This window comes from Oryctolagus cuniculus, chromosome 1 (genome assembly GCF_051225735.1).
Source record: "Oryctolagus cuniculus isolate XC-2025 breed Fujian yellow rabbit chromosome 1, ASM5122573v1, whole genome shotgun sequence".
Classification (NCBI taxonomy): Eukaryota; Metazoa; Chordata; class Mammalia; order Lagomorpha; family Leporidae; genus Oryctolagus; species Oryctolagus cuniculus.
The window spans coordinates 139,993,139-140,016,355 of record NC_142867.1 but is presented as its reverse complement, the minus strand read 5'-3'; the positions used below and the strand labels follow the sequence as shown (position 1 = coordinate 140,016,355).

General features: G+C 40.8%; 1 long non-coding RNA gene across 8 annotated transcripts in view; it reads right to left on the bottom strand.

Annotated features, from left to right (window-relative positions):
• Positions 1-23,217, bottom strand: part of LOC149128665 (uncharacterized) — a 268,169-nt gene that overhangs the window by 143,874 nt on the left and 101,078 nt on the right. For 3 of the 8 annotated variants that reach the window (XR_016223056.1, XR_016223046.1, XR_016223059.1), the window contains one exon: positions 15,921-16,627. The exons of the other annotated variants lie outside the window; for them this stretch is intronic. This is a non-coding gene — a long non-coding RNA (uncharacterized LOC149128665). Of the gene's footprint in view, positions 1-15,920; positions 16,628-23,217 lie in introns of those variants that run through there. 8 annotated transcript variants of the gene reach the window in all.

Genomic DNA, 23,217 nt, shown 5'->3' with positions numbered 1-23,217 from the left:
TCCCCATTATGAAGTACCCTCTTTGTATTTGCTATCCACATGACCAACTTTTTCTCATGCTCCAGCCCACTCTTCCAAGTATTCTCCTCCGACAGCCCAGCTAATGTCTTTTCCTAGCCATCAACACCACCTGAAATGTCTCTACGCAGTTGACCTTCATATCTACCTGGGGTTGGCTCCAGGACCCCCAAGATGGCAAATCTGTGGGTGCTCAGATCCCTTATGTAAAATCGCATAGTATTTGCAAATAAATATCACATTCCCTGACAGACTTTAAGTCATCTCTAGTTCCTTATAAAAACTAGTATCGTGTTAATGATATGTAAATACTTGTTGGGCTGCATTGGTTAGGGCACAATGTTAGAAAAAACGGTCAGTACATGTTCAGTCCAGATGCAATGTATTGCCCCAAATATTTTCAGTCTGTGCTTGAAGCTACGGACGTAGAAGTCAGGGATATGCAAGCCAGAGTGTACTTATTTCCTAATTACCTTTCTTGCCAACACCACCATATGAGGTTCTAACAATATTCCTGCTAGTAGATATTTTCTGAACGAATGAAGGACCTTTATTTTAATCTTTAGCAAAGTGTAAAAAAAAGTTAGGCATACTCATGCAAATCTCGACTTCAGATCTTCATGGATTAACCAAATTCCTTTCCTTTCTATTTCCTCTGTTTCTTAGCCACATATCTTCTCTTATCTCCAAAGGGTAAGGTTTTAATGACATTAAAGATGTTTACTGAAGTTCTCTTATCTTTACGATAGCTCAAGAACCCTCTCCTGGCCATTCTTGCATTTTTCCTGCTTTGGTAGTGGGAATTTTCCCACCTCATCTCCCATTTGAGAGTGCTCTACTGGTGGAAAAGTTTACTCTAAGTCTTACCGCTAAGACACTGTAACAAGAAATAATTTATCTCACGGCAAGCAGCTCTTTCAAACATTGCTGCCTCTGCTTCTTTGAAAAGTGCCAGCCATTTACTTAATCATCACTTCTGCTACACTGTAACAATGACTAGTTTACTTGTGACTATTTTATCACTCTTTCTGTGTAGGGAGAGGTATATGGGAGTCAAAGAAAGACTCCTCACTGTTCCGCAAGTTCTCTTTGGTCTCTCCAGTCTTTCTGCTCACCACTGATTTGTGTGCCTGGAGGCTAAAGACCAACTATAACACAGCAACAAGTCACAAAGCTGGCCTAAATTGTCAGGGGAAGACTAGTGTTGTCTGTTGGTTGATAAACTCAATATAAGAAAAAACTGGATATCATCATCTGTCATGGATCATGCAGGAAACCTCTCTTCTTTCAGGTTGAGTTTATTTATGTTTATTCATTCATCTGATAAATACAAGGGTACTTAAAAACATTTCTGGAACATGCAATTAAAAGATTATTTTATTTTAGTGCAAAACAATTTCTGAAACTATGCATAGTTTTTTTTTTTCTATAATGTGCATTTCCACAAATGTGTGGAATCTTTGTATTTGTAAGCATTTGCTATGTGTCAGACACTGTTTGGATGCCACTCATCTTTGATAGTCTAGTGTGCACAGTTACAATGAACAGACTTTTTTATGTACTTGTTTTAAGTTTAAAACATTTTTATCATCCTGAGTGTGACAGACTGGGAAAAAGTCACTGATCTCTGTCCTCCCTTTTCCTTTGGTTATCAGCTCCCAACTTTTAGCTGGACATAGGACTGCCTTAAATGAAGACTATAATTCTCAACCTCTGCTGTGTTTATAATATGGCTGTGTGGCTATGCTCCAGGCAAGGAGAAGTGGGCAGAATGTCACAATGACTTCCAGGAAGAGTCTTATAGGAAGAGGTGTGCCCTTCCTCATTTCTCCTTTTTTTCTGCTGAATGAAATGCAGATATGGTAGCTAGAGTTTGAGCCATCATTGTGCCCAAGAAGTAGAAGCAACATGAAGGAGGTGATAGAAAAACAAAAAATTTCAACAGACTTTTGGATGATAAAAATCAGATGATGCGATAGTAACCGAGTTAGAAGGGGAAAGAAATTTCTAATACATGGTGCCTGTTGAGAGTGATACCAATGCAGAGAGTAATTTGCGCATGAAATGCTCAGGAATTGGAGGCAGCACACAGGGTAGTGGGCTCGGTGGACAGATAGGACTGGTTGGTGTCTGTATATAAAAGTCAAACTCCTAAGACATCTTTACTTTCCACTCGTACGCACATTACTCCTCCAAATCCTTTTACTACTACCTCCAGGAATGACAAAGGAGGGTTATTCTCTGAAGAAATAAACAAAGGAGGCACTGGATTGAGAAAATCAAATAACTGCAGGATAGGGCGGAAAATGTAGCAATTAAGGACACATCTTTGGGAGAAGCAATTGGACCTAAAACCTATTTTTCTCCCCAAGAACAGCTTTAGCAGGGCATGTCCAACCAGAAAGCAAGAGCCAACTATAGGCTTATAAGAGACACATGTTAGGCTGGCACCGTGGCTCACTAGGCTAATCCTCCGCCTTGCGGCACCGGCACACCGGGTTCTAGTCCCTGGTTGGGGCGCCGGATTCTGTCCCGGTTGCCCCTCTTCCAGGCCAGCTCTCTGCTGTGGCCCGGGAGTGCAGTGGAGGATGGCCCAAGTCCCTGGGCCCTGCACCCCATGGGAGACCAGGATAAGTACCTGGCTCCTGCCATCGGATCTGCGCGGTGCGCCGGCCGTGGCGGCCATTGGAGGGTGAACCAACGGCAAAAGGAAGACCTTTCTCTCTGTCTCTCTCTCTCACTGTCCACTCTGCCTGTCAAAAAAAAAAAAAAAAAAAAAAAAAAAAAAAAGACACATGTTAGATTCATGGAAAAAATAGGTTGATAATAAAAATAATCATATGTATGTATATTTATACATCAGAGAGTAGCCAGAGAGAGCTGGATTAGCTATACTAACATGATCTAAAATAGATTTTGAATTAAGAAATATCATAAGAAAAGAGAGGGACATATAAGTATAAAGAGTATAAGTATATAAAGTATAAGTATAAAGAATAAAAACAACAGAAAGACATAGCAATTATAAATGTAAATGTACCTATAAAAAGGTATCAATCAAACTACATGAAGCAAGAATTGACCAAACTGGAAGGAGAAAGAAGCAATATAGTAATTATGGCTGAAGATTTTAATAATGTTCTCTCAATAGTTGATGAAAAAGATATTTAGAAAATGAGAAAGAATATAGAAAATGAGCAACTCCATTAACCAACTCAACCTAAAAGACATGTACAGAACACTCCTCTGTCCCCCCAAAACAGGTGCATTCTTTCCAAAACTGCAAGCAATATTCTATAGGACAGACTGTGTTTTAAGCTATAAAATGGGTTGTCTTAGTTTCCTGTGGCTGTTTTAACAAATTGCCACAAATGCGGTGGCCTAAAACAATAGGAATGTATTACCTCACAGTTCTGGACTCCAGAAGTCTGAATGAGCATTATTTACTAGACTGACACCAGGAAGTGGGCAGGGATGGATGCACCTTCTGCAGAGGCTCTGGGGGAGAGCCCCTCCTGCACAACTTGCAGCGTCTCGTGGCTCACAACACTCCTTGGCTTGCAGCTGCATCATTTGGATCTGCACCTCTGTTTTCACTTCACTTCTCTCCTATGTGTATTTATCCTCCCTCTGCCTTCCTCTCAAAAGAGCACTGTGGCTGCACAGCCCAGGATAATCTACAGATTATTAATGTAATCACATCTACAGATATTTTTATCTTCTTGTGGTGTAATGTTTACAACTTCTAGAGACTATGACATGAATATCTGGCAGGACTATCTTTTCAGCTTATCACTCATGCAAATATCACTACATTTACAAGACTTAAAATAATATAAAGTATGTTCCAGGAAGAAACTGTTAAATTAGCAATCAACAAGAGGAATAAATATGCCAAATTATTAGATATAATAATAACATTGGAAATTAAATTACGGCCTTCTAAGTATTCATGGATCAAAGGAGATATTTGAGATATTTAAAATATTTTGAACTAAATTAAAATGAAAAGCACACCACTTCAAAATTTTAGGAATGCAGCAAAGTAGTGCTTAGGGGAAAATGTATTGGTTTCATCTCTTACATCTGAAAACAAAAAAAGTCCTAAAAAAAAGAATAACTTGGCTTCCCCCATCAAGTAGCTAAAACAGAAGAGTGAAATAAATCCAGTATAAACAGAAGGAAGGAAATAATGAAGATTGGAGAAAAAAATCAATGAAAAAAAATCCCAAGGTCAACACAGAAAATCAGTGAATAAGGGATTTATTCTTTGAAAAGATCAATGAAATTGCTAACCATTAGGTAGATTTATATGAAGGAATGAGAAAAAAAAATCATTTCCAATATCAGAAATATAAAAGGGGACATCACTACAAATTCTAAAGAAATTAAAAGGTTTATAAATGTATATTATAAACAATTGTATGCAAAAAAACCAACAATCCAATGAAATGGAAAAATTCCTAGAAAGACCCAACTAAAACTGATACAAAAAGTAGAAAATCTAAATAAATGTATGAGAAGAAAGTCAAGTCAATGGGCAATGCAATCATCCACAAGAAAACCCTGGGCTCAGATAATTTCACAGGCAAGCATTTTCAAACATTTAAGGAAAATACAGATCCTACAAAAGTTCCTTCAGAAAAGAGAGTAAGGAGCCCTTCCCGACTTGGAAGACCAGCACCATCAGGACACCAGAGCCAGAAGAGAAATATGACAAGTATAGAAAGCCCCAAGTATGTATCCTATATACACAAAAACATTTTTAAAAAAGATTTATTTTTTTATTTGAAAGGCATAATGAGAGACGGGGGGTGGGGGATATCTTCCATCCACTGGTTCACTCCACAAATGGCCACAAAGGCTGGAGCTGGGACAGCCAAGAGCCTGGAGCTTCTTCCAGGTCTCCCATGTGATGCAGGGGCCCAAACACTTGGGCCATCTTCTACTGCTTTCCCAGGCTCATTAGCAGGGAGCTGGATCGGAAGTGGAGCAGCTGAGACTCAAACTGGTGCTCAAATGGGATGCTGCTGCAAGCAGCGACTTTACATGCTATGCCACAGCTCCAGCCCCACAAAAACTCCTTTAAAAACTGAGTACATCTGGAAAAGGATTGCCAGCTCTTGGTGGACAGATGGTTGGTACAATTCCTGCTGTTGATCCTAGTGCTCCTCCTTACCTTGCCTTGGATATAACAAGGTTGGAGCAGTGAGAGCAGTGTCTCGTGTACTCCAGGCAGGGGCAGGACTGTGGAAGCCCTGCCCTTGAGACCTATCTGGCCACTCTCAGCAACAGGATAAGGTTTGCAGGCAGCCACCAGGGCTCCTACTCCAAGTCCCCCACTGGGTCCTTGGCAGCAATCTGGCTACTCCCTAGAGAAGCAACAGCCACCACCCTCTGGATTCTCCAAGGAAATCTATGACATTTGGATCAGGTCGTGGTGGAAAAAAAAGAATGCCTATACAGTGGAGGATGGCCCAAGTCTTTGGACCCCTGCACCCACGTGGGAAGACCCAGAGGAGGTTCCTGGCTACTGGCTTTGGATCTGTGCAGCTCTGGCCATTGTGGCCAATTGGGGAGTGAACCAGTGGAACCAGTGGGAGACCCCCCCACCCCCGCCTCTCCTTCTCTGTGTAACTCTTTCAAATAAATAAATAAAAAAGAATGCCTATGAGTTGGAAGGTTATTTCAAGTCTTCTATATTGGAAGATTCTAGAAACACAGTATACAGGGGACAGATGTCCACAGTACAGCAATACTCAGGTATTTACAGGCCAAAAAGGAAGATCCTCTTGCTGGTGTTTCGGAAGTTTATCCAGAGGCTTCAAGTGTCAGGAACATCTTGGACAAACATTCTACGAAGTTGAACCAAAGATGAAGACTTTAAAGTAGAACCTTCCTGGTATTTTCCATCTGATCAAGTATGGTTGATATTAGAGAAGGATAATTTGCAGCTCTGTTCGAAATGCCTACTAAAATTTAGAAGATTTGCAGTTTCCATATATTTAACATTCCTGGCTATATAACAGATATTTGACTGTTACTGCTTTTCTGATGTTTTAAAATAAAGCACTTTGTATTTCTAAAAAAATGAACATAACTAATTTGCAGCAACTAACCATTATATGTGATGACCAACTGGGGTTTGGCTTAACATCTGAAAATCGTGCAAAATACCATGTTAAGAGGTAAAAGGTAAATACTATTAATCGTTTCAACACTCATGAAGAATTTGACAAAACCCATTCATGATAAAAATTCTGAACCAACTATGAATAAAAGGAAATTTCTATTACCTGATAACGACATCTATGCTAATAATGGCATCTATGAAAACTCAACAGCTAACATAAGACTTGCTTATGAAAGACTTGTGAATGGCTTCTTCAACATCTAGCCACTGCACTAAAGTGAGAAAATTATTAACAGGGAAAAGTGTTCAACACCATTATTCATTAGGGAAATGCAAATTGATGCCACAATTATGTTCCACTACATGGCTACGAAAATGACTATGGATTCAAAAATTAAAAATACATAAATGAGTAGAAGCTGGAACCCTCATACATTGATAACAAGAATGAAAAATGGTGCACCCACTTTGAAAAACAGTTTGAAATCTTCCCAAAAGGCTAAACATAGGCCTGGCCCTTCCACTCCTGGGACTGACTCAAAAGGAATGAAAACATGTCTACTCAAAGGCTTGTGCCAGAATTTCATAGCAGCAATATATTATTATTATTATTATTTTTTTTGGACAGGTAGAGTTAGATAGTGAGAGAGAGGGGGAGAGAGAGAGAGAGAGAGAGAGAAAGGTCTTCCTTTTTTCCATTGGTTCACTCCCCAAGTGGCCGCTACGGCCGGTGCTACACCAATCCCAAGCCAGGAGCCAGGTGGTTCCTCCCAGTCTCCCATGCGGGTGCAGGGCCCAAGGACCTGGGCCATCCTCCACTGCACTCCTGTCCACAGCAGAGAGCTGGCCTGGAAGAGGAGCAACCGGGACAGAATCCGGCGCCCCCACCGGGACTAGAATCCCGGGTGCCGGTGCTGCAGGCGGAGGATTAGCCTAGTGGTCCGTGGCGCTGGCTGGGGCTGTTTTAAATATTGCTGCTATGTGCCAGTGCCACGGCTCACTAGGCTAATCCTCCGCCTTGCGGCGCCGGCATACCGGGTTCTAGTCCTGGTCGGGGCGCCGGATTCTGTCCTGTTTGCCCTTTTCCAGGCCAGCTCTCTGCTGTGGCCCGGGAGTGCAGTGGAGGATGGCCCAAGTACTTGGGCCCTGCACCCCATGGGAGACCAGGAGAAGCACCTGGCTCCTGCCATCGGATCCGCGCAGTGGGCCCGCTGTGGCGGCCATTGGAGGGTGAACCAACGGCAAAGGAAGACCTTTCTCTCTGTCTCTCTTTTTCACTGTCCACTCTGCCTGTCAAAAAATAAATAAATAAATAAATAAACAGCCCCAAACGGAAAAATTTAAATACCCACTAACTGATAAGTGTTTCTTCCTCTCCTTGTAACTGTATCTCTCAGATTAAAAAAAAATAAAAAATAAAAATCTTAAAATAAAAAAGAATCCAGACACAAAAGACTATACATTATCTCATCTCATTTATAGAAAATTTTTAGAAAAGACAAAACTACTAGGCTTACAAAAGGGCAGTGGGTACCGCAACCTGGGTTTTTAAGGAGGAATTACTTGTAAAAACAGAGGAAAATTTGGGGAGTAATAGCATTTTTCTAAAATTGGATTGTGGTAATGGCTGCACAATTGAAATAATATCTAAAAACCAAGGAGTTTACAAAAATATTTTATGGAATATAAATTATATCTCAATAAAGTTGTCAAAAGTTAACTGAATTGATGGACAGGCAAGTAAAGCTGCTGTTGGCAACGTTATGATCCTGCTCCCTGCTGATGTGCCTGGGAGGCAGTAGAAGAAGGTCAAGTACTGTTTTGGCAGTCTGGTGAGTGAATCAGTCAATGGAAGACTTTTCTCTCTCTCTCCCTTTCAAATACATCAATAAATCTTTTTTAAAAAATTGTACTGCTCATCATGGTAGTGCCAGGGCAATCTTTGCACACCTCCACCAAAACTGCGCTGTTTACATTTGTTCATCTCTACGAGAAAGCTGTGAAGTCACTTATCGTCTCTCTGCAGGCCCACACTGCCTCATGCTTCCTGGAGGTGTCTGAGGTTTCTGCATTTCCTTCTTTGCTTAGACCGCCCATCATCCTTTACTACTTTGTAGCTCTTGAGTGCCTTTAACTGAGAGTAATTAATTAATCAAATCAAGCGTACATAGAAGCAACCAATTTTAAGCGTACTATTCAAGGGTTTTCTTGTTTTATTTGTTACTGACTTCTAGGTGATGCATTATGATCCGAGGGCATAATCCATATGATTGTAATTATTTTAAATCCGTTGAGACTAGTTTTATAGCCCAGGATGTGGTCAACGGTGCTAAAAATGTATTTTTCTGGCCAGCGCCATGGCTCACTTGGCTAATCCTTCCCCTGCGGCATCAGCACCCCGGGTTCTAGTCCCAGTTGGGGCGCCAGATTCTGTCCCGGTTTCTCCTCTTCCAGTCCAGCTCTCTGCTGTGGCCCGGGAGTGCAGTGGAGGATGACCCAAGTGTTTGGGCCCTGCACCCGCGTGGGAGACCAGGAGAAGCACCTGGCTCCTGCCTTCAGATCAGCGCAGCGTGCCGGCCATAGCAGCCATTTGAAGGGTGAACCAACGGAAGGAAGACCTTTCTCTCTGTCTCTCTCTCTCACTGTCTAGCTCTGTCTGTCAAAAATAAAAATTTATTTTGCTGTGATTGGGTGGAATGCTCTAAATATGTCAATTATAAGTTGTTTTGTCCACAGATTGTGTTTTTTTTTTCTATATCCTGCCTGTTTTTTTCTCTAGAAATTCTGTCAGTTGCTGAGAGCAGGATGAAGTTCCTAAGTACAATTATTAATTTGTCTCTTTCACCTTTTTTTTAACTTTTATTTAATGAATATAAATTTCCAAAGTGCAGTTTATGGATTACAATGGCTTTTTCCCCCATAACTTCCCTCCCACCCGCAACCTTCCCCTCTCCCGCTCCTTCTCCCCTTCCATTCACATCAAGATTCATTTTCAATTCTCTTTATATACGGAAGATCAGTTTAGCATACATTAAGTAAAGATTTCAACAGTTTACACCCACACAGAAACATAAAGTGAAAAATACTGTTTGAGTACTAGTTATAGCATTAAATCACAGAAGACAGAGATCTTACATGAGGAGTAAGTACACAGTGACTCCTGTTGTTGACTTAACAAATTGACAGTCTTGTTTATGACGTCAGTAATCACCCTAGGCTCTTGTCATGAGTTGCCAAGGCTATGGAAGCCTTTTGAGTTCACTGACTCTGCTCATATTTAGACAAAGTCATAGTCAAAGTGGAAGTTCTCTCCTCCCTTCAGAGAAAGGTACCTCCTTCTTTGATGACCTGTTCTTTCCAATGGGATCTCACTCACAGAGATCTTTCATTTATCACCTTTCTTTTATAATTTTTAAAAATTTATTTTATTTATTTGAAAGGCAGAGTTATAGAGAGAGGTAGAGACAGAGAGAGGAAGAGATTTTCCATCCCATGGTTCACTCCCCAAATGGCTGCAACAGCTAGAGCTGGGCCAGGCTGAAGCCAGAAGCCAGGAGATTTTTCCGGGTCTTCCACATGGGTGCAGGGGCCCAAGCACTCATGCCATCTTCCACTGCTATCCCAGGCCATAGCAGAGAGCTGGATGGGGAGTGGTGTAGCTGGAACTCAAACTGGCACCCATATGGGATGCTGGCACTGCAGGCCAGGGCTTTAACCCACTGCACCACAGTGCTGGCCCCTTCTTTCAGCTTTCAACCCTATCAACTTTTGTATAATTTATTTTAAGGCTCGATTGGTGAGTAAATATTTAGGATTTCTATATCTTCTGGGGTTTCTTTTTTTTTTTTTTTTTTTTTGGGCAGGCAGAGTTAGTGAGAGAGAGAGACAGAGAGAAAGGTCTTCCTTTTTCCGTTGGTTCACCCCCCAAATGGCCACCACCACGGCTGGTGCGCTGCACTGATCTAAAGCCAGGAGCCAGGTGCTTCCTTCTGGTGTCCCATGGGGTGCAGGGCCCAAACACTTGGGCCATCCTCCACTGCCTTCCTGGGCCACAGCAGAGAGCTGGACTGGAAGAGGAGCAACTGGGACAGAATCTGGTGCCCCAACCGGGACTAGAACCTGGAGTACCGGTGCCACAGGCAGAGGATTAGCCTAGTGAGCACGGTGCCGGCCCCTGGGTTCTTTTTATAACAGTAGACACCCCTTATCCATGGAGGATATTTCCAAGACAACCTGAAAGTGCAGACAATACCAAACCCTGTATATACTACGTTTTGTCCTATATATGCATACATACATATGATAAAGCCAAATTTATAATTTAGGCACAGGAAGCGATTAACAGTAAAACTAATAATAAAACAGAACAATCCTAACAACATACAGTATAGAAGTTAGATGAATATAATCTCTCAAAATACATTTTTGTGATTTCCTCACCTTTCTTCTCGTGATGATGCTATGACACAATGCTTATGTGCTGTGAATGGCATAGGCATTGTGATGTTACGTCACTACATAAGGACCACTTGGACACAGCACTGTGATCTGATACCCAGTCAATCTGATAACCCAGACAGCATCCGAATGACTAACAGGCAGGTAGCACATACTACGTGGATACTCTAGACAAAGGGATGACCTCCATCCAGGGTGGGATGGGACAGGAGACTTCAGCTGGCTGATCAAAATGGTATGTGCTTTGAAATTTGGGAATTTATTCCTAGAATTTTCCATTTAATATTTTTAGACCAGGGTTGACTGTGGGTAACTGTGTTATGTAACGCTGCCCTTCATCTCTAGTAATTTTCTTTGCTCTGAAATTTACTTAATCGGGTATTTCAAGAGCATTAATGCTTTTAAACATGAGTACATGATGTATAATTTTCAATACTTTACTTAACTTACCCATATGTTAAATTTGAGATGAGCGTCTTATAAACAAATGAGCAATTTGTAGTGGTCTTTTAAACGTACTTCACCAATCTCTGCCCTTTTTTGAGTGTGTCTAGGCCATTTACATTAAATGCAAACCTTGATATGTTATGGCTTAAGTCTGCCAGTTTCCAATTTGCTTCTCATTTATTTCCTCACCTTATTTTCTCTGTTTCTCTTTCCCTGACTCCCTCTAGGTTCTTAAACATTTCTAGGATTCCTTGATTATTTATAATGTTCCTGAGTTTATTTCTTGGTATAGTTACTTTAGTGGTTGCTCTGGATTTGAAAATATACAAATACGAGACAGGCATTGTGGTGCAGTGGGTAAGACACCACTTGCAATGCCTTCGTCCCATCCTGGAGTGCCTGGGACCAAGCTCCTCTTCCGCTTCCATTCCAGCTTCCTGCAGATGCACCTGGGAGGCAGCGGGTGGTGCCCAGGTACTCAGGGTCCCATCACCCTTGTGGCAGGCCTGGCTCCTGCCATTGGCCTGAGGCGGCCCCAGCTGTTGCAGACATTTGGGTAACGAACTACCAGATAGAAGATATTTCTCTGTCTTTTTCTATCTGTTGTTTTTCCCTTCAAATTAATAAATAAAAACTTTTTATAAAAAAGAAAATATGCAAATATGATCTATCACAGACTAGTGATATCATCATTTTATCCCCTTGAGTGAAGTGGGACTATCTTGTTTCTATTTAAGTTTCTTTACTTTCTGTACATTTAAATTGACTGTCTAGAATATTAGATTGTGTTATAACATTTGTTTCCATCTGTGTAACTTATAAGCACAGGAAGAGGGTAGTCTATTTTAAGTACCTGTTTTCTCCTATTTCTGTTGTCCTTTCTTCCTTCTTGGTCTTCTTCTTTTTTTTTTTTTTTAGTTTTATTTTATTTTATTTTATTTTTGACAGGCAGAGTGGACAGTGAGAGAGAGAGACAGAGAGAAAGGTCTTCCTTTGCTGTTGGTTCACCCTCCAATGGCAGCCGCAGCTGGCGCACTGCGGCCGGCGCACCACGCTGATCCGATGGCAGGAGCCAGGTGCTTCTCCTGGTCTCCCATGGGGTGCAGGGCCCAAGCACTTGGGCCATCCTCCACTGCACTCCCTGGCCACAGCAGAGAGCTGGCCTGGAAGAGGGGCAACTGGGACAGAATCCGGCTCCCCGACCGGGACTAGAACCTGGTGTGCCGGCGCCGCTAGGTGGAGGATTAGCCTAGTGAGCCGCGGCGCCGGCCGTTCTTGGTCTTCTAAGATTCCTTCTTTCATCATTTCCTTTCTGTTTGAAGAACTTCCTTTCCCCATTGTGTGAGTGTTGGCTCCTGACTGATTTTCCTTACTGGTGCTCTGGGACTCCGGTGCAGTGCAAAGGAGACGTTAGTCTACCTGGGCTGCCTTGCGGTATCAGGCTAGCAACTGGCAGGGGTGGGGGCAGGGGTTGCCTTGCTCTGCTGGGTGGGTGGACATCCTTAAATACTCCGCTGCTGTGCTCTTCCTCCACTCCTATGTCCTAAACGAAATCATCCTCTCACTGCCTGGCAAACGTCTCTTGATTTCTCTTCTGCCACTTCATGGTTTTGAGTTGTACTCAGTGAGTAGGAGCAGGGAGAAAGGACAGCCATCTTACCTGGATTGCAGCCCAACTAGACAATTTATTTTTATATATTGCTTTTGCATCCTGTAATCTAAATAAAATCAGGTATTCTAGAAGTTTTTAGTGTCCTTAGGACTTTCTACAAAGCCAATGACAATACTCCAAATAGAATTTTCATTTTTCCTTTCCAATCAGTTTGTTTTTAATTTCTTTTTCTTGTCATATTTCATTGGATGGAATTTCCAGTACCATGTTGAATTGAACAGATATCCTGTTTTTTTAGTGTATTTTCTTGTTTTTATATTGCTAAGTTCATGCTGCTGATTTTTTATAAGTATTTTTCATCTGTGATCATGAGAAACTGACCTGTAGCTTTCTTTTCTCATAATGTCTTTGGTTTTTATTATGGAGTAATATTATCCTCATAAAATGAACTGGGAATCTTCCCCCTCAATTTCTATGTCCTGGAAGAATGTATATAGAATTAATGGTATTTCCTCAAATGCTTGGCAGTGGGGCAGGCATTTTAGGCCTGCAGTTAAGACGCCCAGGTCCCATGTTGCAGTGCCTCGGTCTGACACTCAGCTCTGGCTCCTGACTCCAGCTTCCTGCTAATGCAGACCCTGGGAAGCAAAGTTATGGCTCAAGGAATTGGATTTCTGATACCCCCATGGGAGACAGGAATTAAGTCACTGGCTCCTGACTCTGGACCTGACCAGCCCCAACCACTGTGGGCATCTGAGGAACAAAGCAGCAGATGAGGTCTCTCTCTCTCTCTCTCTCTCTCCACCCCCTCCAAGAAAATACAATAGAATTTTTTAAATCTTTTTTTTTAAAAAAAGAATTTCCTTTACTTCAATTTTTAAAAATGTTTGGTAGAATTCACTAGTGAGGTTATCCAAAACCAAGATCTTCTTTGTGGGAGATTTTAAGTTTGAATTCAGTTTTCAATTCCATCATTGATATAGGGCCATTCAAGTTATATGTTTCTTCTAGAATGAGTTTTGGCAATTTATGTCTTTCAAGGATCTTTATTCCTTTGTTATACTGATCTCCAGAAAGATATTCAAAATACTCCTTTCACTGCACATCTTATGTCTGCCAAATCTACAATGTCTCCTCTTTGATTTCTGATATTGGTAATTTTTGCCTTTTATCTTTTTTCTTGGTGAATCTGGCTAAATTATTTTATTGTCAAATGCTTTTTCTGCATATGTGCCATGATCATATTATTTTTCTTTCCTAATATGTTCATATGGTGTGTTACACTGATAGATTTTCAAATGTTAAGTCCACTTATAATTTTTATTTGAATGGCTCATTGATGACAGACTCTGCTCCCAGCTATCTCCTGGCCTGCTTCTGGTTTCATGATCATTTTAAGCATCAAATTAGCATTCGAAGCAAAAGGTTGGCACTTACAGAGCTGATCCCCTTTCTGTCTGGGAAGACACGACGTTCCTGTTAGCGCCTTTAGCACATCTCTCTTTGTGTTTCATTAGCCGGAGCTGTGCCACCTGGTTACCTTAACCCTATGAAAGGCTAGAAAAGCAAGAGTTGTGGCGCAGCTGGTTAAGTCACTGCCTGCGACATCAGCATCCCATACCGCAGTGTTGGTTTGAGTCCCAGCCGCTCCGCTTCTCATGCCAGCATCACATGCTGACAGCTTAACCCACAGTAGCATAAGGCTGGCCCCACATGTAGGTTTCTGAACCACTGGGACTATTTTTATTCACCAGGATGCTACAGCAAGATCTTACCCGGCTAACACTCCACCTCTTGGCTTATTCTGTTTCTGGTACTTTCTTCCTTGTGAAACAAGCGATATATGTAAACTTTCTTTTCCTTTTCCTCAACATCACTCAGCTTCCCCCATTTGAAACAGAAGGAGCTTTCACATCTATTCAGGTTTCGTGATGAGGGAAAAGTAGGTCCTGCTAATGTTGTCATGGATGCCACAGCCCTGTCGGGTGTCTAACGGCACTACCAAAAGATTTTACGCTGTGTTTCCAAGCCCTTCCTGCAGATGTACACAGAAACAGATTTTCCTACGGAGATGAAAGTTACGAGACTTAGCTATGAAAATGACATTGTTCTGCAAAGATGCCAGATGAAATCAAGGAGGGGGAGAATTCTTTCTCAGGGGGGCGTGATCCTGCTCCTCTGTCTGCCCGATGTCCCAGGAGTTCAGGGAGGAGGCGGCAGGAATGCTGACACAGAGAGTGGGTTACGCAGCTCATATAAGCACAAGGTTTAGTGAAAGATAATCGCTTTGGATCGCCCAAAAGAGGTTTACTCCAGATTAATTTATTTGAGCTAAGTAATTTTTAAAGCAATAAGGAAAAGCCACATCAAATGTCAATTATCTACATTTCAAAAAGCTGTTTATATTTTTTTAAGACGAGCTCAAACAGACCCCATAGAATACTTTGAATGGAAATAGAAGAAATGACATTGTGAGTCAACGGTCTGGAGAAAAACGATTATCTTGGCCACTAGACCTTGTATTAAGCATTTCTTTATAGATGAATAGAATCTTTGAGAAAGAAGAATCTTCTATGAATCGTTTAATCCCATCTCCACAAAGAGGCACTGTTTGCATAAATAATTTTAAGTGTTTATGCTGGATATCTACTGCAATGCTGAACACACAGGAAGTTGCCTCCAATAAACCCTCCTTGAATTGAATTTTTCTTTGCTCTTAATCCTTCCCAGGGAAAAGCAGTTAAGAATGAGCTGCACACTTTCCTTGAGCATTCCCGTGTAGAAACTTCCGCGAATCTCTCCATTGTTCCCTCTCACTCCTCTTCTATATTCTCAGGCTGGGTGCGTGGGTGGCGGGGTGCTGGGAAACGTGTGGCAAGCAGCGTTGACAGCAGTTTCTGGAGGCCTTGGTTGATTTCTGTGGTGTGAACACTGTCATCATGGTGCAATCAAGAGCTACAGATCTGAAATCACTACACACTCAATAGGCGCAAATAATTTTGAGAACTCATACAACATAAAATGGAGCAGAAGTTAGGAATTTGTGAGTTTTCGGTATGTTTTTTTCCTGATATCTCTCTTTGTAATTTTTATTAATATGAAGAGAACAGATTTCATGTATTTCATAGATAGAATTCTAAGAAGATAACCATACTTCCCTCCCTCTCCCCCTCAACCCACTCTCATACCTTTCTTTTTTATCCTTTAATTTTTGCAATAACATATTTCAATTTTCTTTATAATCATAGGCTAATGAGCCACTAACCATAATGTTCAACAAGTAGGAAGCCAAAAGGCCACTGTTCCATAGGAATATAGACAAGGGCTATAAACAATAATCAACTCATAAGATGTCAATTTCATTCTTAAACATTGTGGGTTTTTTTGGTATTCTATATTAATTGCCACACATAAGAGAAAACGTGATGTTTATCTTTTGGGGGCTGGCTTATTTCACTCAGCATAATGCTCTCCTGGAGTGTCCATTTTGCTGCTCAGAAAAGATTTCACTCATTTTATGGCTTAGTAGTATTCCATTGTGCATATATACCACATTTTCTTTATTCAACAGTTGATGGACATCTGGGTTGATTCCATATCTTAGCTGTTGTGAGTTGCACTTTGAGTATTTATTACCACTATTGATAAAATAACATTTAATATGGGCCCGGTGCTATGGCTCACTTGGCTAATCCTCTGCCTGCGGCGCCAGCATCCCATATGGGCGTAAGGTTCTAGTCCTGGCTGCTCCTCTTCCAGTCCAGCTCTCTGCTGTGGCCCGGGAGGGCAGTGGAAGATGGCCCAGATGATTAGGTGCCTGCACCCACGTGGGAGACCAGGAGGAAGCACCTGGTTCCTGGCTTTGGATTGGCGCAGCGCCGGCCGTAGCAGTCATTTGTGGGGTGAACCAATGGAAGGAAGACCTTTCACTCTGTCTCTCTCTCTGTCTGTAACTCTACCTGTCAAATAAATAAATAAAAACATTTAATATAACTTCATAGCAGGTTGTTCTTATACTTTTTAAAATTTCATTTCAAATTTCAAATTTAAATGGGGGGACACATGGAGACACAGAGAGATCTTTCATCCTCTTGTTTGTTTTGTATATGGCCATAACTGTCAGGACTAGACCAGGTTGAAGCCAAGAGCCAGAAATTTAATCCAGGGCTCCCATGTGGGTGGTAGAAACCCAAGAACTTGAACCATCATCTGCTGCTTCCGAGTGTGTGTGTTAGCAGGAAGCTGGGGCCCAAGCAGAGTTGGGATTTGAACCAGTCACTCCAATATGAGATGCATGTATCCCAAGAGGCAACTTAACCACTGCACCAAACTTCCATGCTGAATTTAATTTTTAATGATGACTTTAAAACAAAGCTTTATTTGCTTGAAAGACAGAGAAAGAGAGAGAGAGGGAGGAAGAAAGAGAATCATCAGCTGCAACAGCCAAAGCTGAGACAAGTCAAAGCCAGGAACTCCATCCAGGTCCCCCACATGGGTTGCAGGGGCTCAAGCACTTGGGCTATCTTCCACTGCTTTCCTAGGTGCATTATCAGAGAGCTGGATTGGAAATGGAGCAGCTAAGATTTGAACCAGCACTCATGTAAGATCCTGGCATCACTATGTGGCAGGTTAAACCACCACATCACAATGCAGGCTCCTAATGATGACCTTAATAACAGACTTTTTTATGCAAGTCTTCATAGTGTGCCCATTTGACTGTGTCTCTCATTCTTTTTGTAAGGTTCTAATTATTTCCCTGTATTGTAAGAGGGACCATGTCTATTTGCATTATGAAATCTCAATTAACATGACACATGATATTGAGAGAATAAAGGACAACAGACATAGAAAAAAAGTTTTCACAGAATCTAACACCCTATCGTGACAGAAGCTCCCAACACACTGGGAATACATGAGAACTCAATTAAAGGCAGCTACAAAAAGCTCGCAACTAATGTTATCTTTAAGGGTAAAGAAAACAATGTTCTTCCCTCTAAGATCAGGGACAAGACAAGCATGTCTGCCCTCACCATTTATACTGAATGCTGTACTTAAAGCAATTAGGAGAAAAAAGAATAAATGAACGAATGAAAGAAAGAGAGTGACAGCAGGGAAGAAGGAGGCAAGGAGGATGGAAGAAGAGCAGAAGGAAGGAAGGAAAAAAGAAAATCTAGATTAGGAAGGAAGAAGAAAATTGTATCTATTCACAGATGAAGTGATCTTGGAGATACAAAATCCTGAGTAGTCTACTAAAAACTATTAGAAGTACACGAGTTTAGCAGGGTTGCAGAATAAAAGATCACTACACAAAAATTAATTTTATTTTCATAATGAACATCTGGCAATGAATATTATGAAATCAAATTAAGACAGCAATTTCATTTTTAAATAGCATCAAGTACACTACAATGGGCTAGCATGGTGGTACACAGGGTTAAGCCACTGCCTGGGATGCAGGCATCCTATATGAATGCCAGTTGGGGTCCTAGCTGCTCCACTTCTGATCCAGCTCCCTGCTATCCTGGGAAAGCAGTGGAAGATGGCCCAAGTGCTTGGGCCCCTGCTATCCTCATGGGAGATCTGGATGGAGTTCTTTGCTCCTGGCTTCAGTGTTGTCTAGCCACTGCTGTTATAGCCATTTGGGAACTGAAAAAGATCTCTCTCTCTCTCTTGTTCTCTCTCTCCTCTCTCACTTTCTCCCCTCCCCCATTACTCTGTTATTAAATAATAAAATAAGAAAAAGTCATTATTTGGTACAAATCTAATAAAAGACCTACAAGACTTGTTATGATGAAAACCACAAAATATTGTTAAAAGAAATGAAAGATCTGAGGCCAGCACTATGGTTCAGAGGGTTAAGCCAGCATCATATATGGGCACTCAAATCGGGCTGCTGTACTTCTAGTCCAGATCCTGTTAATGCACCTGGGAGGATGCCCAGGTGCTTTAATGTACAGCAGAAGATGCCCTAAGCGCTTGAGCCCTTGCCACCCATGTGGGAGATCTGGATAAAGATTCTGGCTCCTGGATGCTGGCCTCAGCCTGGCCCTGCCATGGCCATTGCAGCCACGTGGGGAGTGAACCAGTGGTGGAATCTCTCTCTCTAACTCTGCCTTTCAAATAAATAAAAAGAACTCAGAAAAATTAAAAAGAAATATGAACAATTTAACTAAATGGAAAGACATCCCCCTGTCTTAGTATTGTTAGATGGCAATACTGGGTAAATTGATCTAGATTCAGCACAATTATTAATTCCAGGTGGCTTTTAGCAGAAATTGAAAAACTGGTCTAAAAATTTGTATGAAAATACAGCATACCTAGAAAAGTCAAAACAATATTGAAAAAGAACAGAGTTGGAGGATTCAGACACTTGAGTACAAAATTTAGTAGACACATTAGTAAGTTGAGGCAGTTTGTACTAGAATGCCCCATACTAGAGTGCCTGGGTTTGATATCCACTTCTGGCTCCTTGTTCCACCTTCCTGTTCCTGCAGTTCCTGGGAGGCAGCAAATAGTGACACAAGTATTTGGGTATCTGTCACCCACAAGGGAGTTCCCAGCTAGATTGAGTTTCTAGCTCCTGGCCTTGCCTGGCCCAGTTGTTAATGTTGCAGGCATTTGGAGAGTGAACCAGAGGAAGGGCACTCTGTCGGTCTGTCTGTCTATCTATCTATCAATCAAACATATATCTACCTATCTCTCAAGTAAATAAGTTTTTAGAAAACAAAAATAGACTCTACAGAATGTGAAGATATATTTGCAAGCCATATACCTGCTAAAGTACTTGTATACAGAATATATAAAGAATTCTTGCAACATGATAATGAAAAAAGTCAGTTTTTAAAATATGTATCTATGTACATATTTGAGAGGCAGAGAGACAGAGAATGGGGAGGAGAAAGCAGAGGCAGGCAGAGAGAACCATTCACTGGTTCACTCCTCCAAATATCCACAGTGACCAGGGCCATTGAGCCAAAGCCAGAAGCTAGGAACTCAATCCAGGTCTCCTATGTGTGTGGCAGGGACCCAACTAGTTCAGTCATCAACTGCTGTCTCCTTGAGTATGCATCAGCAGGAAGCTGAAATCAGGAACGGAGTTGAGACTCCAGGCACTCTGGTATGCTATGCAGGCAACTTAAGTGGCATCTTAACAACCAGGTCAATTTTTTTAAAAGGGCAAATTACTTGCATACACATGTCTCTGAAGAAACTATACAAATGGCCAATAAGCACGTTAAAAATTCTTAACATTATCAGTCCTTAAGAAAATACAAATAAAAACCACAATAGATACCAACCACTTCACACTGCTAGAATGACTATAATCCAAAAGATAAACAACAACAGAGTTGGTGAGGTGGGGGAATTGCAGTCTTCCTACACTGCGGATGGGCAGGTAAAACAGTAAACATGCTGTAGGAAACACTGTAGTAGTCACTCTAAAGGTTACACTATTTGACCCATCAGTTCCACTTCTAAGTTTACACTGAAAGAATTGAAAACATACATCCACATAAACACTTGTCTGTGAATGTTCACAGCAGCATTACTTACAATAGTCAAGAAGTAAAAACAACTCGAATGTCCCATCAACTGATGAACAAGTAAACAAAATATATATACTCACCAATGGAATATTCCCAGCCATTAAAAAAAGAATGAAATCCTGTCTTTTACAACAAAATGATTGCAACTGGAAACCATTATGCTTCGTGAAATAAGCCAGTACCAAAAAGACAAATATCATATGTTTTCCCATATTTGTGGTGACTTATATTCAGAGTACAAAAAAGTAATGTATATGAGCAAAACTGACATTTTGAAATTTGATTATTGTTTATAGCCCTTTTCTATACTCTTGAAGAACAGTGGTTTTTCTAGTTACTACCTGTTGAATTCGTTATTTTGTATAGGATTAAGCTTGTGATTATAAAATATGTCATTGTAAAAGGAAAAGAAAAATTAGAAATGGAGGAGGGAGGGAGTGTGGGTGGGAGGAAGGGTAGGATGGGAAGTATCATTATGCTCTTGAAATTGTATATATGAAATATACAAAATGTATTCACCTTATATAAATAAAAATTTATAAAAAAGAAATTACTGAATGATACAATATGATGAACTTTGAAATACTATGTGAAATATTATCTGATAACAGCCATAAAAGCCTTTTTATTATTTAATTTTGTGTATGAAACATCTAGGATGGGCAATTTTACAGAGACAAAGTAGTTTAGTGCTTCGGACAGAGAGTGAACTGTAGGGTTGGACAGGAAGGTTGTGGGGAGTGACTGCTAATAGGTCAGTGGTTTGGGGTAAAAGATGAAAATCTTATAATTAAAATATTCCATGGTCATAGATTGGAAGAATTAATATAATCAAAATGTCCATGCTACCCAAAGAAATTTAACAGATTCAATGTAATCCCAAGCAAAACAACAAAGATGTCCTTCTGAGATCTGGAAAAAATGACCCTAAAATTCATATGGAATCACAAGAGACACCCCAAATAGCTAAAGCAATCCTAAGTAATACAAATCAATCTGGAAGCATTACAATAGAAAATTGCAGATCATTTTTGAGGGCATTTATAGTCAAAACAGCTTGGTACTGGCACACGTATAGACATGTTGACTAACAAACAGACTAGAGACCCCAAAAATTAATCCATACATCCACAACCCACTAACCTTTAACAAAGCAGCTAAAATCTCTCCCTGGAGGAAGGACAGTCTCTTCAACAAAGGTGCTGGGAAAATTGGATCTATGTATGTAGAAGTATGTAGAAGTATTTAGACCCCTACCTTACACCTTATATAAAAATCAATTCATAGTGGATCAGACCTGAAACCACCAAATCACTAGAGGAAAACCTAGGGGAAACACTGCACGACATTGGCGTAGGCAAAGACTTCTTGGGAAAGACCCCAGAAGCATAGGCAACAAGGTAAAAATAGACAAACAGGGTTACAGCAGCTTCTGCACACAAAGGAAACACTCAACAGAAACAACCAACAGAATGGGAGAAAATATTTGCAAATTATGCATCTGATAAAGGATTCATATCCAGGATATATAAGGAGCTCAAGAAACTCAACAACAACAGAACAAACAATCCAGTTAAGAAACATGCTGAGTATATCACCAGGCATTTTTCAAAGGATGAAATACAAATGGCCAACACACACGTGAAAAGATGCTCAGGATCACCAGCCATCAAGGAAATGCAAATAAAAATCGCATTGAGGTTTTCCCTCAACCCAGTTGGAATGTCTCGCTGTCATCCAAAAATCAAAAAACAAAAAATGCTGGGGAGGAGATGGGGGAAAAGGCTTCCTAATCCATTGTTGGTGGGAATATAAACTCATACAACCATTATGGAAAGCAGTATGGAGATTCCTCAGGTGGAGGACAGTGTAGAGATTCCTCACGAATCTGAAAATAGATCTGCCATGTGACCCAGCCATCCCACTGGGTTTTTATCCAAGGAAATAAAATCAGCATGTGAAAGTTATCTGTACCCCCATGTGTATAGCAGTTCAACTCGCAAAGTTAAGATATAGAATCAACCCAGTTGCCCATCAATTGATAACTGGATAAAGAAATCATGGTATATATACACTATGGAATTCTACTCAGCCATAAAAACAATAAAATCTTGTCTTTCATAACAAAATGAGTACCACTGGAGACCACTGTGCCTAGTGAAATAGCCATTCCCATAAAAATAAATATATGTTTTCCCTGATTTGTGGTAACTAATATACAGAGTGCAAAAAAGGTAATGTAGATAAGCAAAACCGACATTTTGGGATCTGATTATTGTTTATAGTTTATAGCTTCTGTGTATACTCATGAGGAACAATGGTCTTTCTACTTACTACCTGTTGAATTCTTTATTTAGTGGGAGGTTAAGCTTGTGATTATAAAGTAAATTGAAAGCATGTCATTGTAACAATTAAAAGAAAAATAAGAAAAGAAGGAGGAGAGGGTGGAAGCATGGGTGGGAGGGGGTAAGGTTGGAAGTATGATTATGCTCTTAAAACTGTATATATGAAATACATGAAATTTGTTTTCTTTATATAAATAAAAAATCCACATAAACAAAAACAAAATATTCTAATTAGATTAGGTTGGATTGTGGTGCTGGTTGTACAACCTTGTCACCATATTAAAAATACTGAATGTTACACTTCAAATAAGTGAATTATATAGTACTGAATTGTGTCTGAATGACGCGATTTGGAAGAAAATACAGCAGAGGTCTCTGAGTCCTGATCCAGTTCTCAAAGTCATTGACTTCGGTCTGAATCGCTCGGCAACCTGTCGGACGTTGTTGGAAACATCTGGATGGCCAAGGTGCAGACCTCAGAAGCAGTACCATTTCCTCTGAATAAACCTTTTCTTTTCTTTTTTTCTTTTTTTTTTTTTTTTGACAGGCAGAGTGGACAGTGAGAGAGAGAGAGAGAGAGAGAGAGAGAGAGGTCTTCCTTTTGCCGTTGGTTCACCCTCCAATGGCCACCGCGGCCGGCGCGCTGTGGCCGGCACA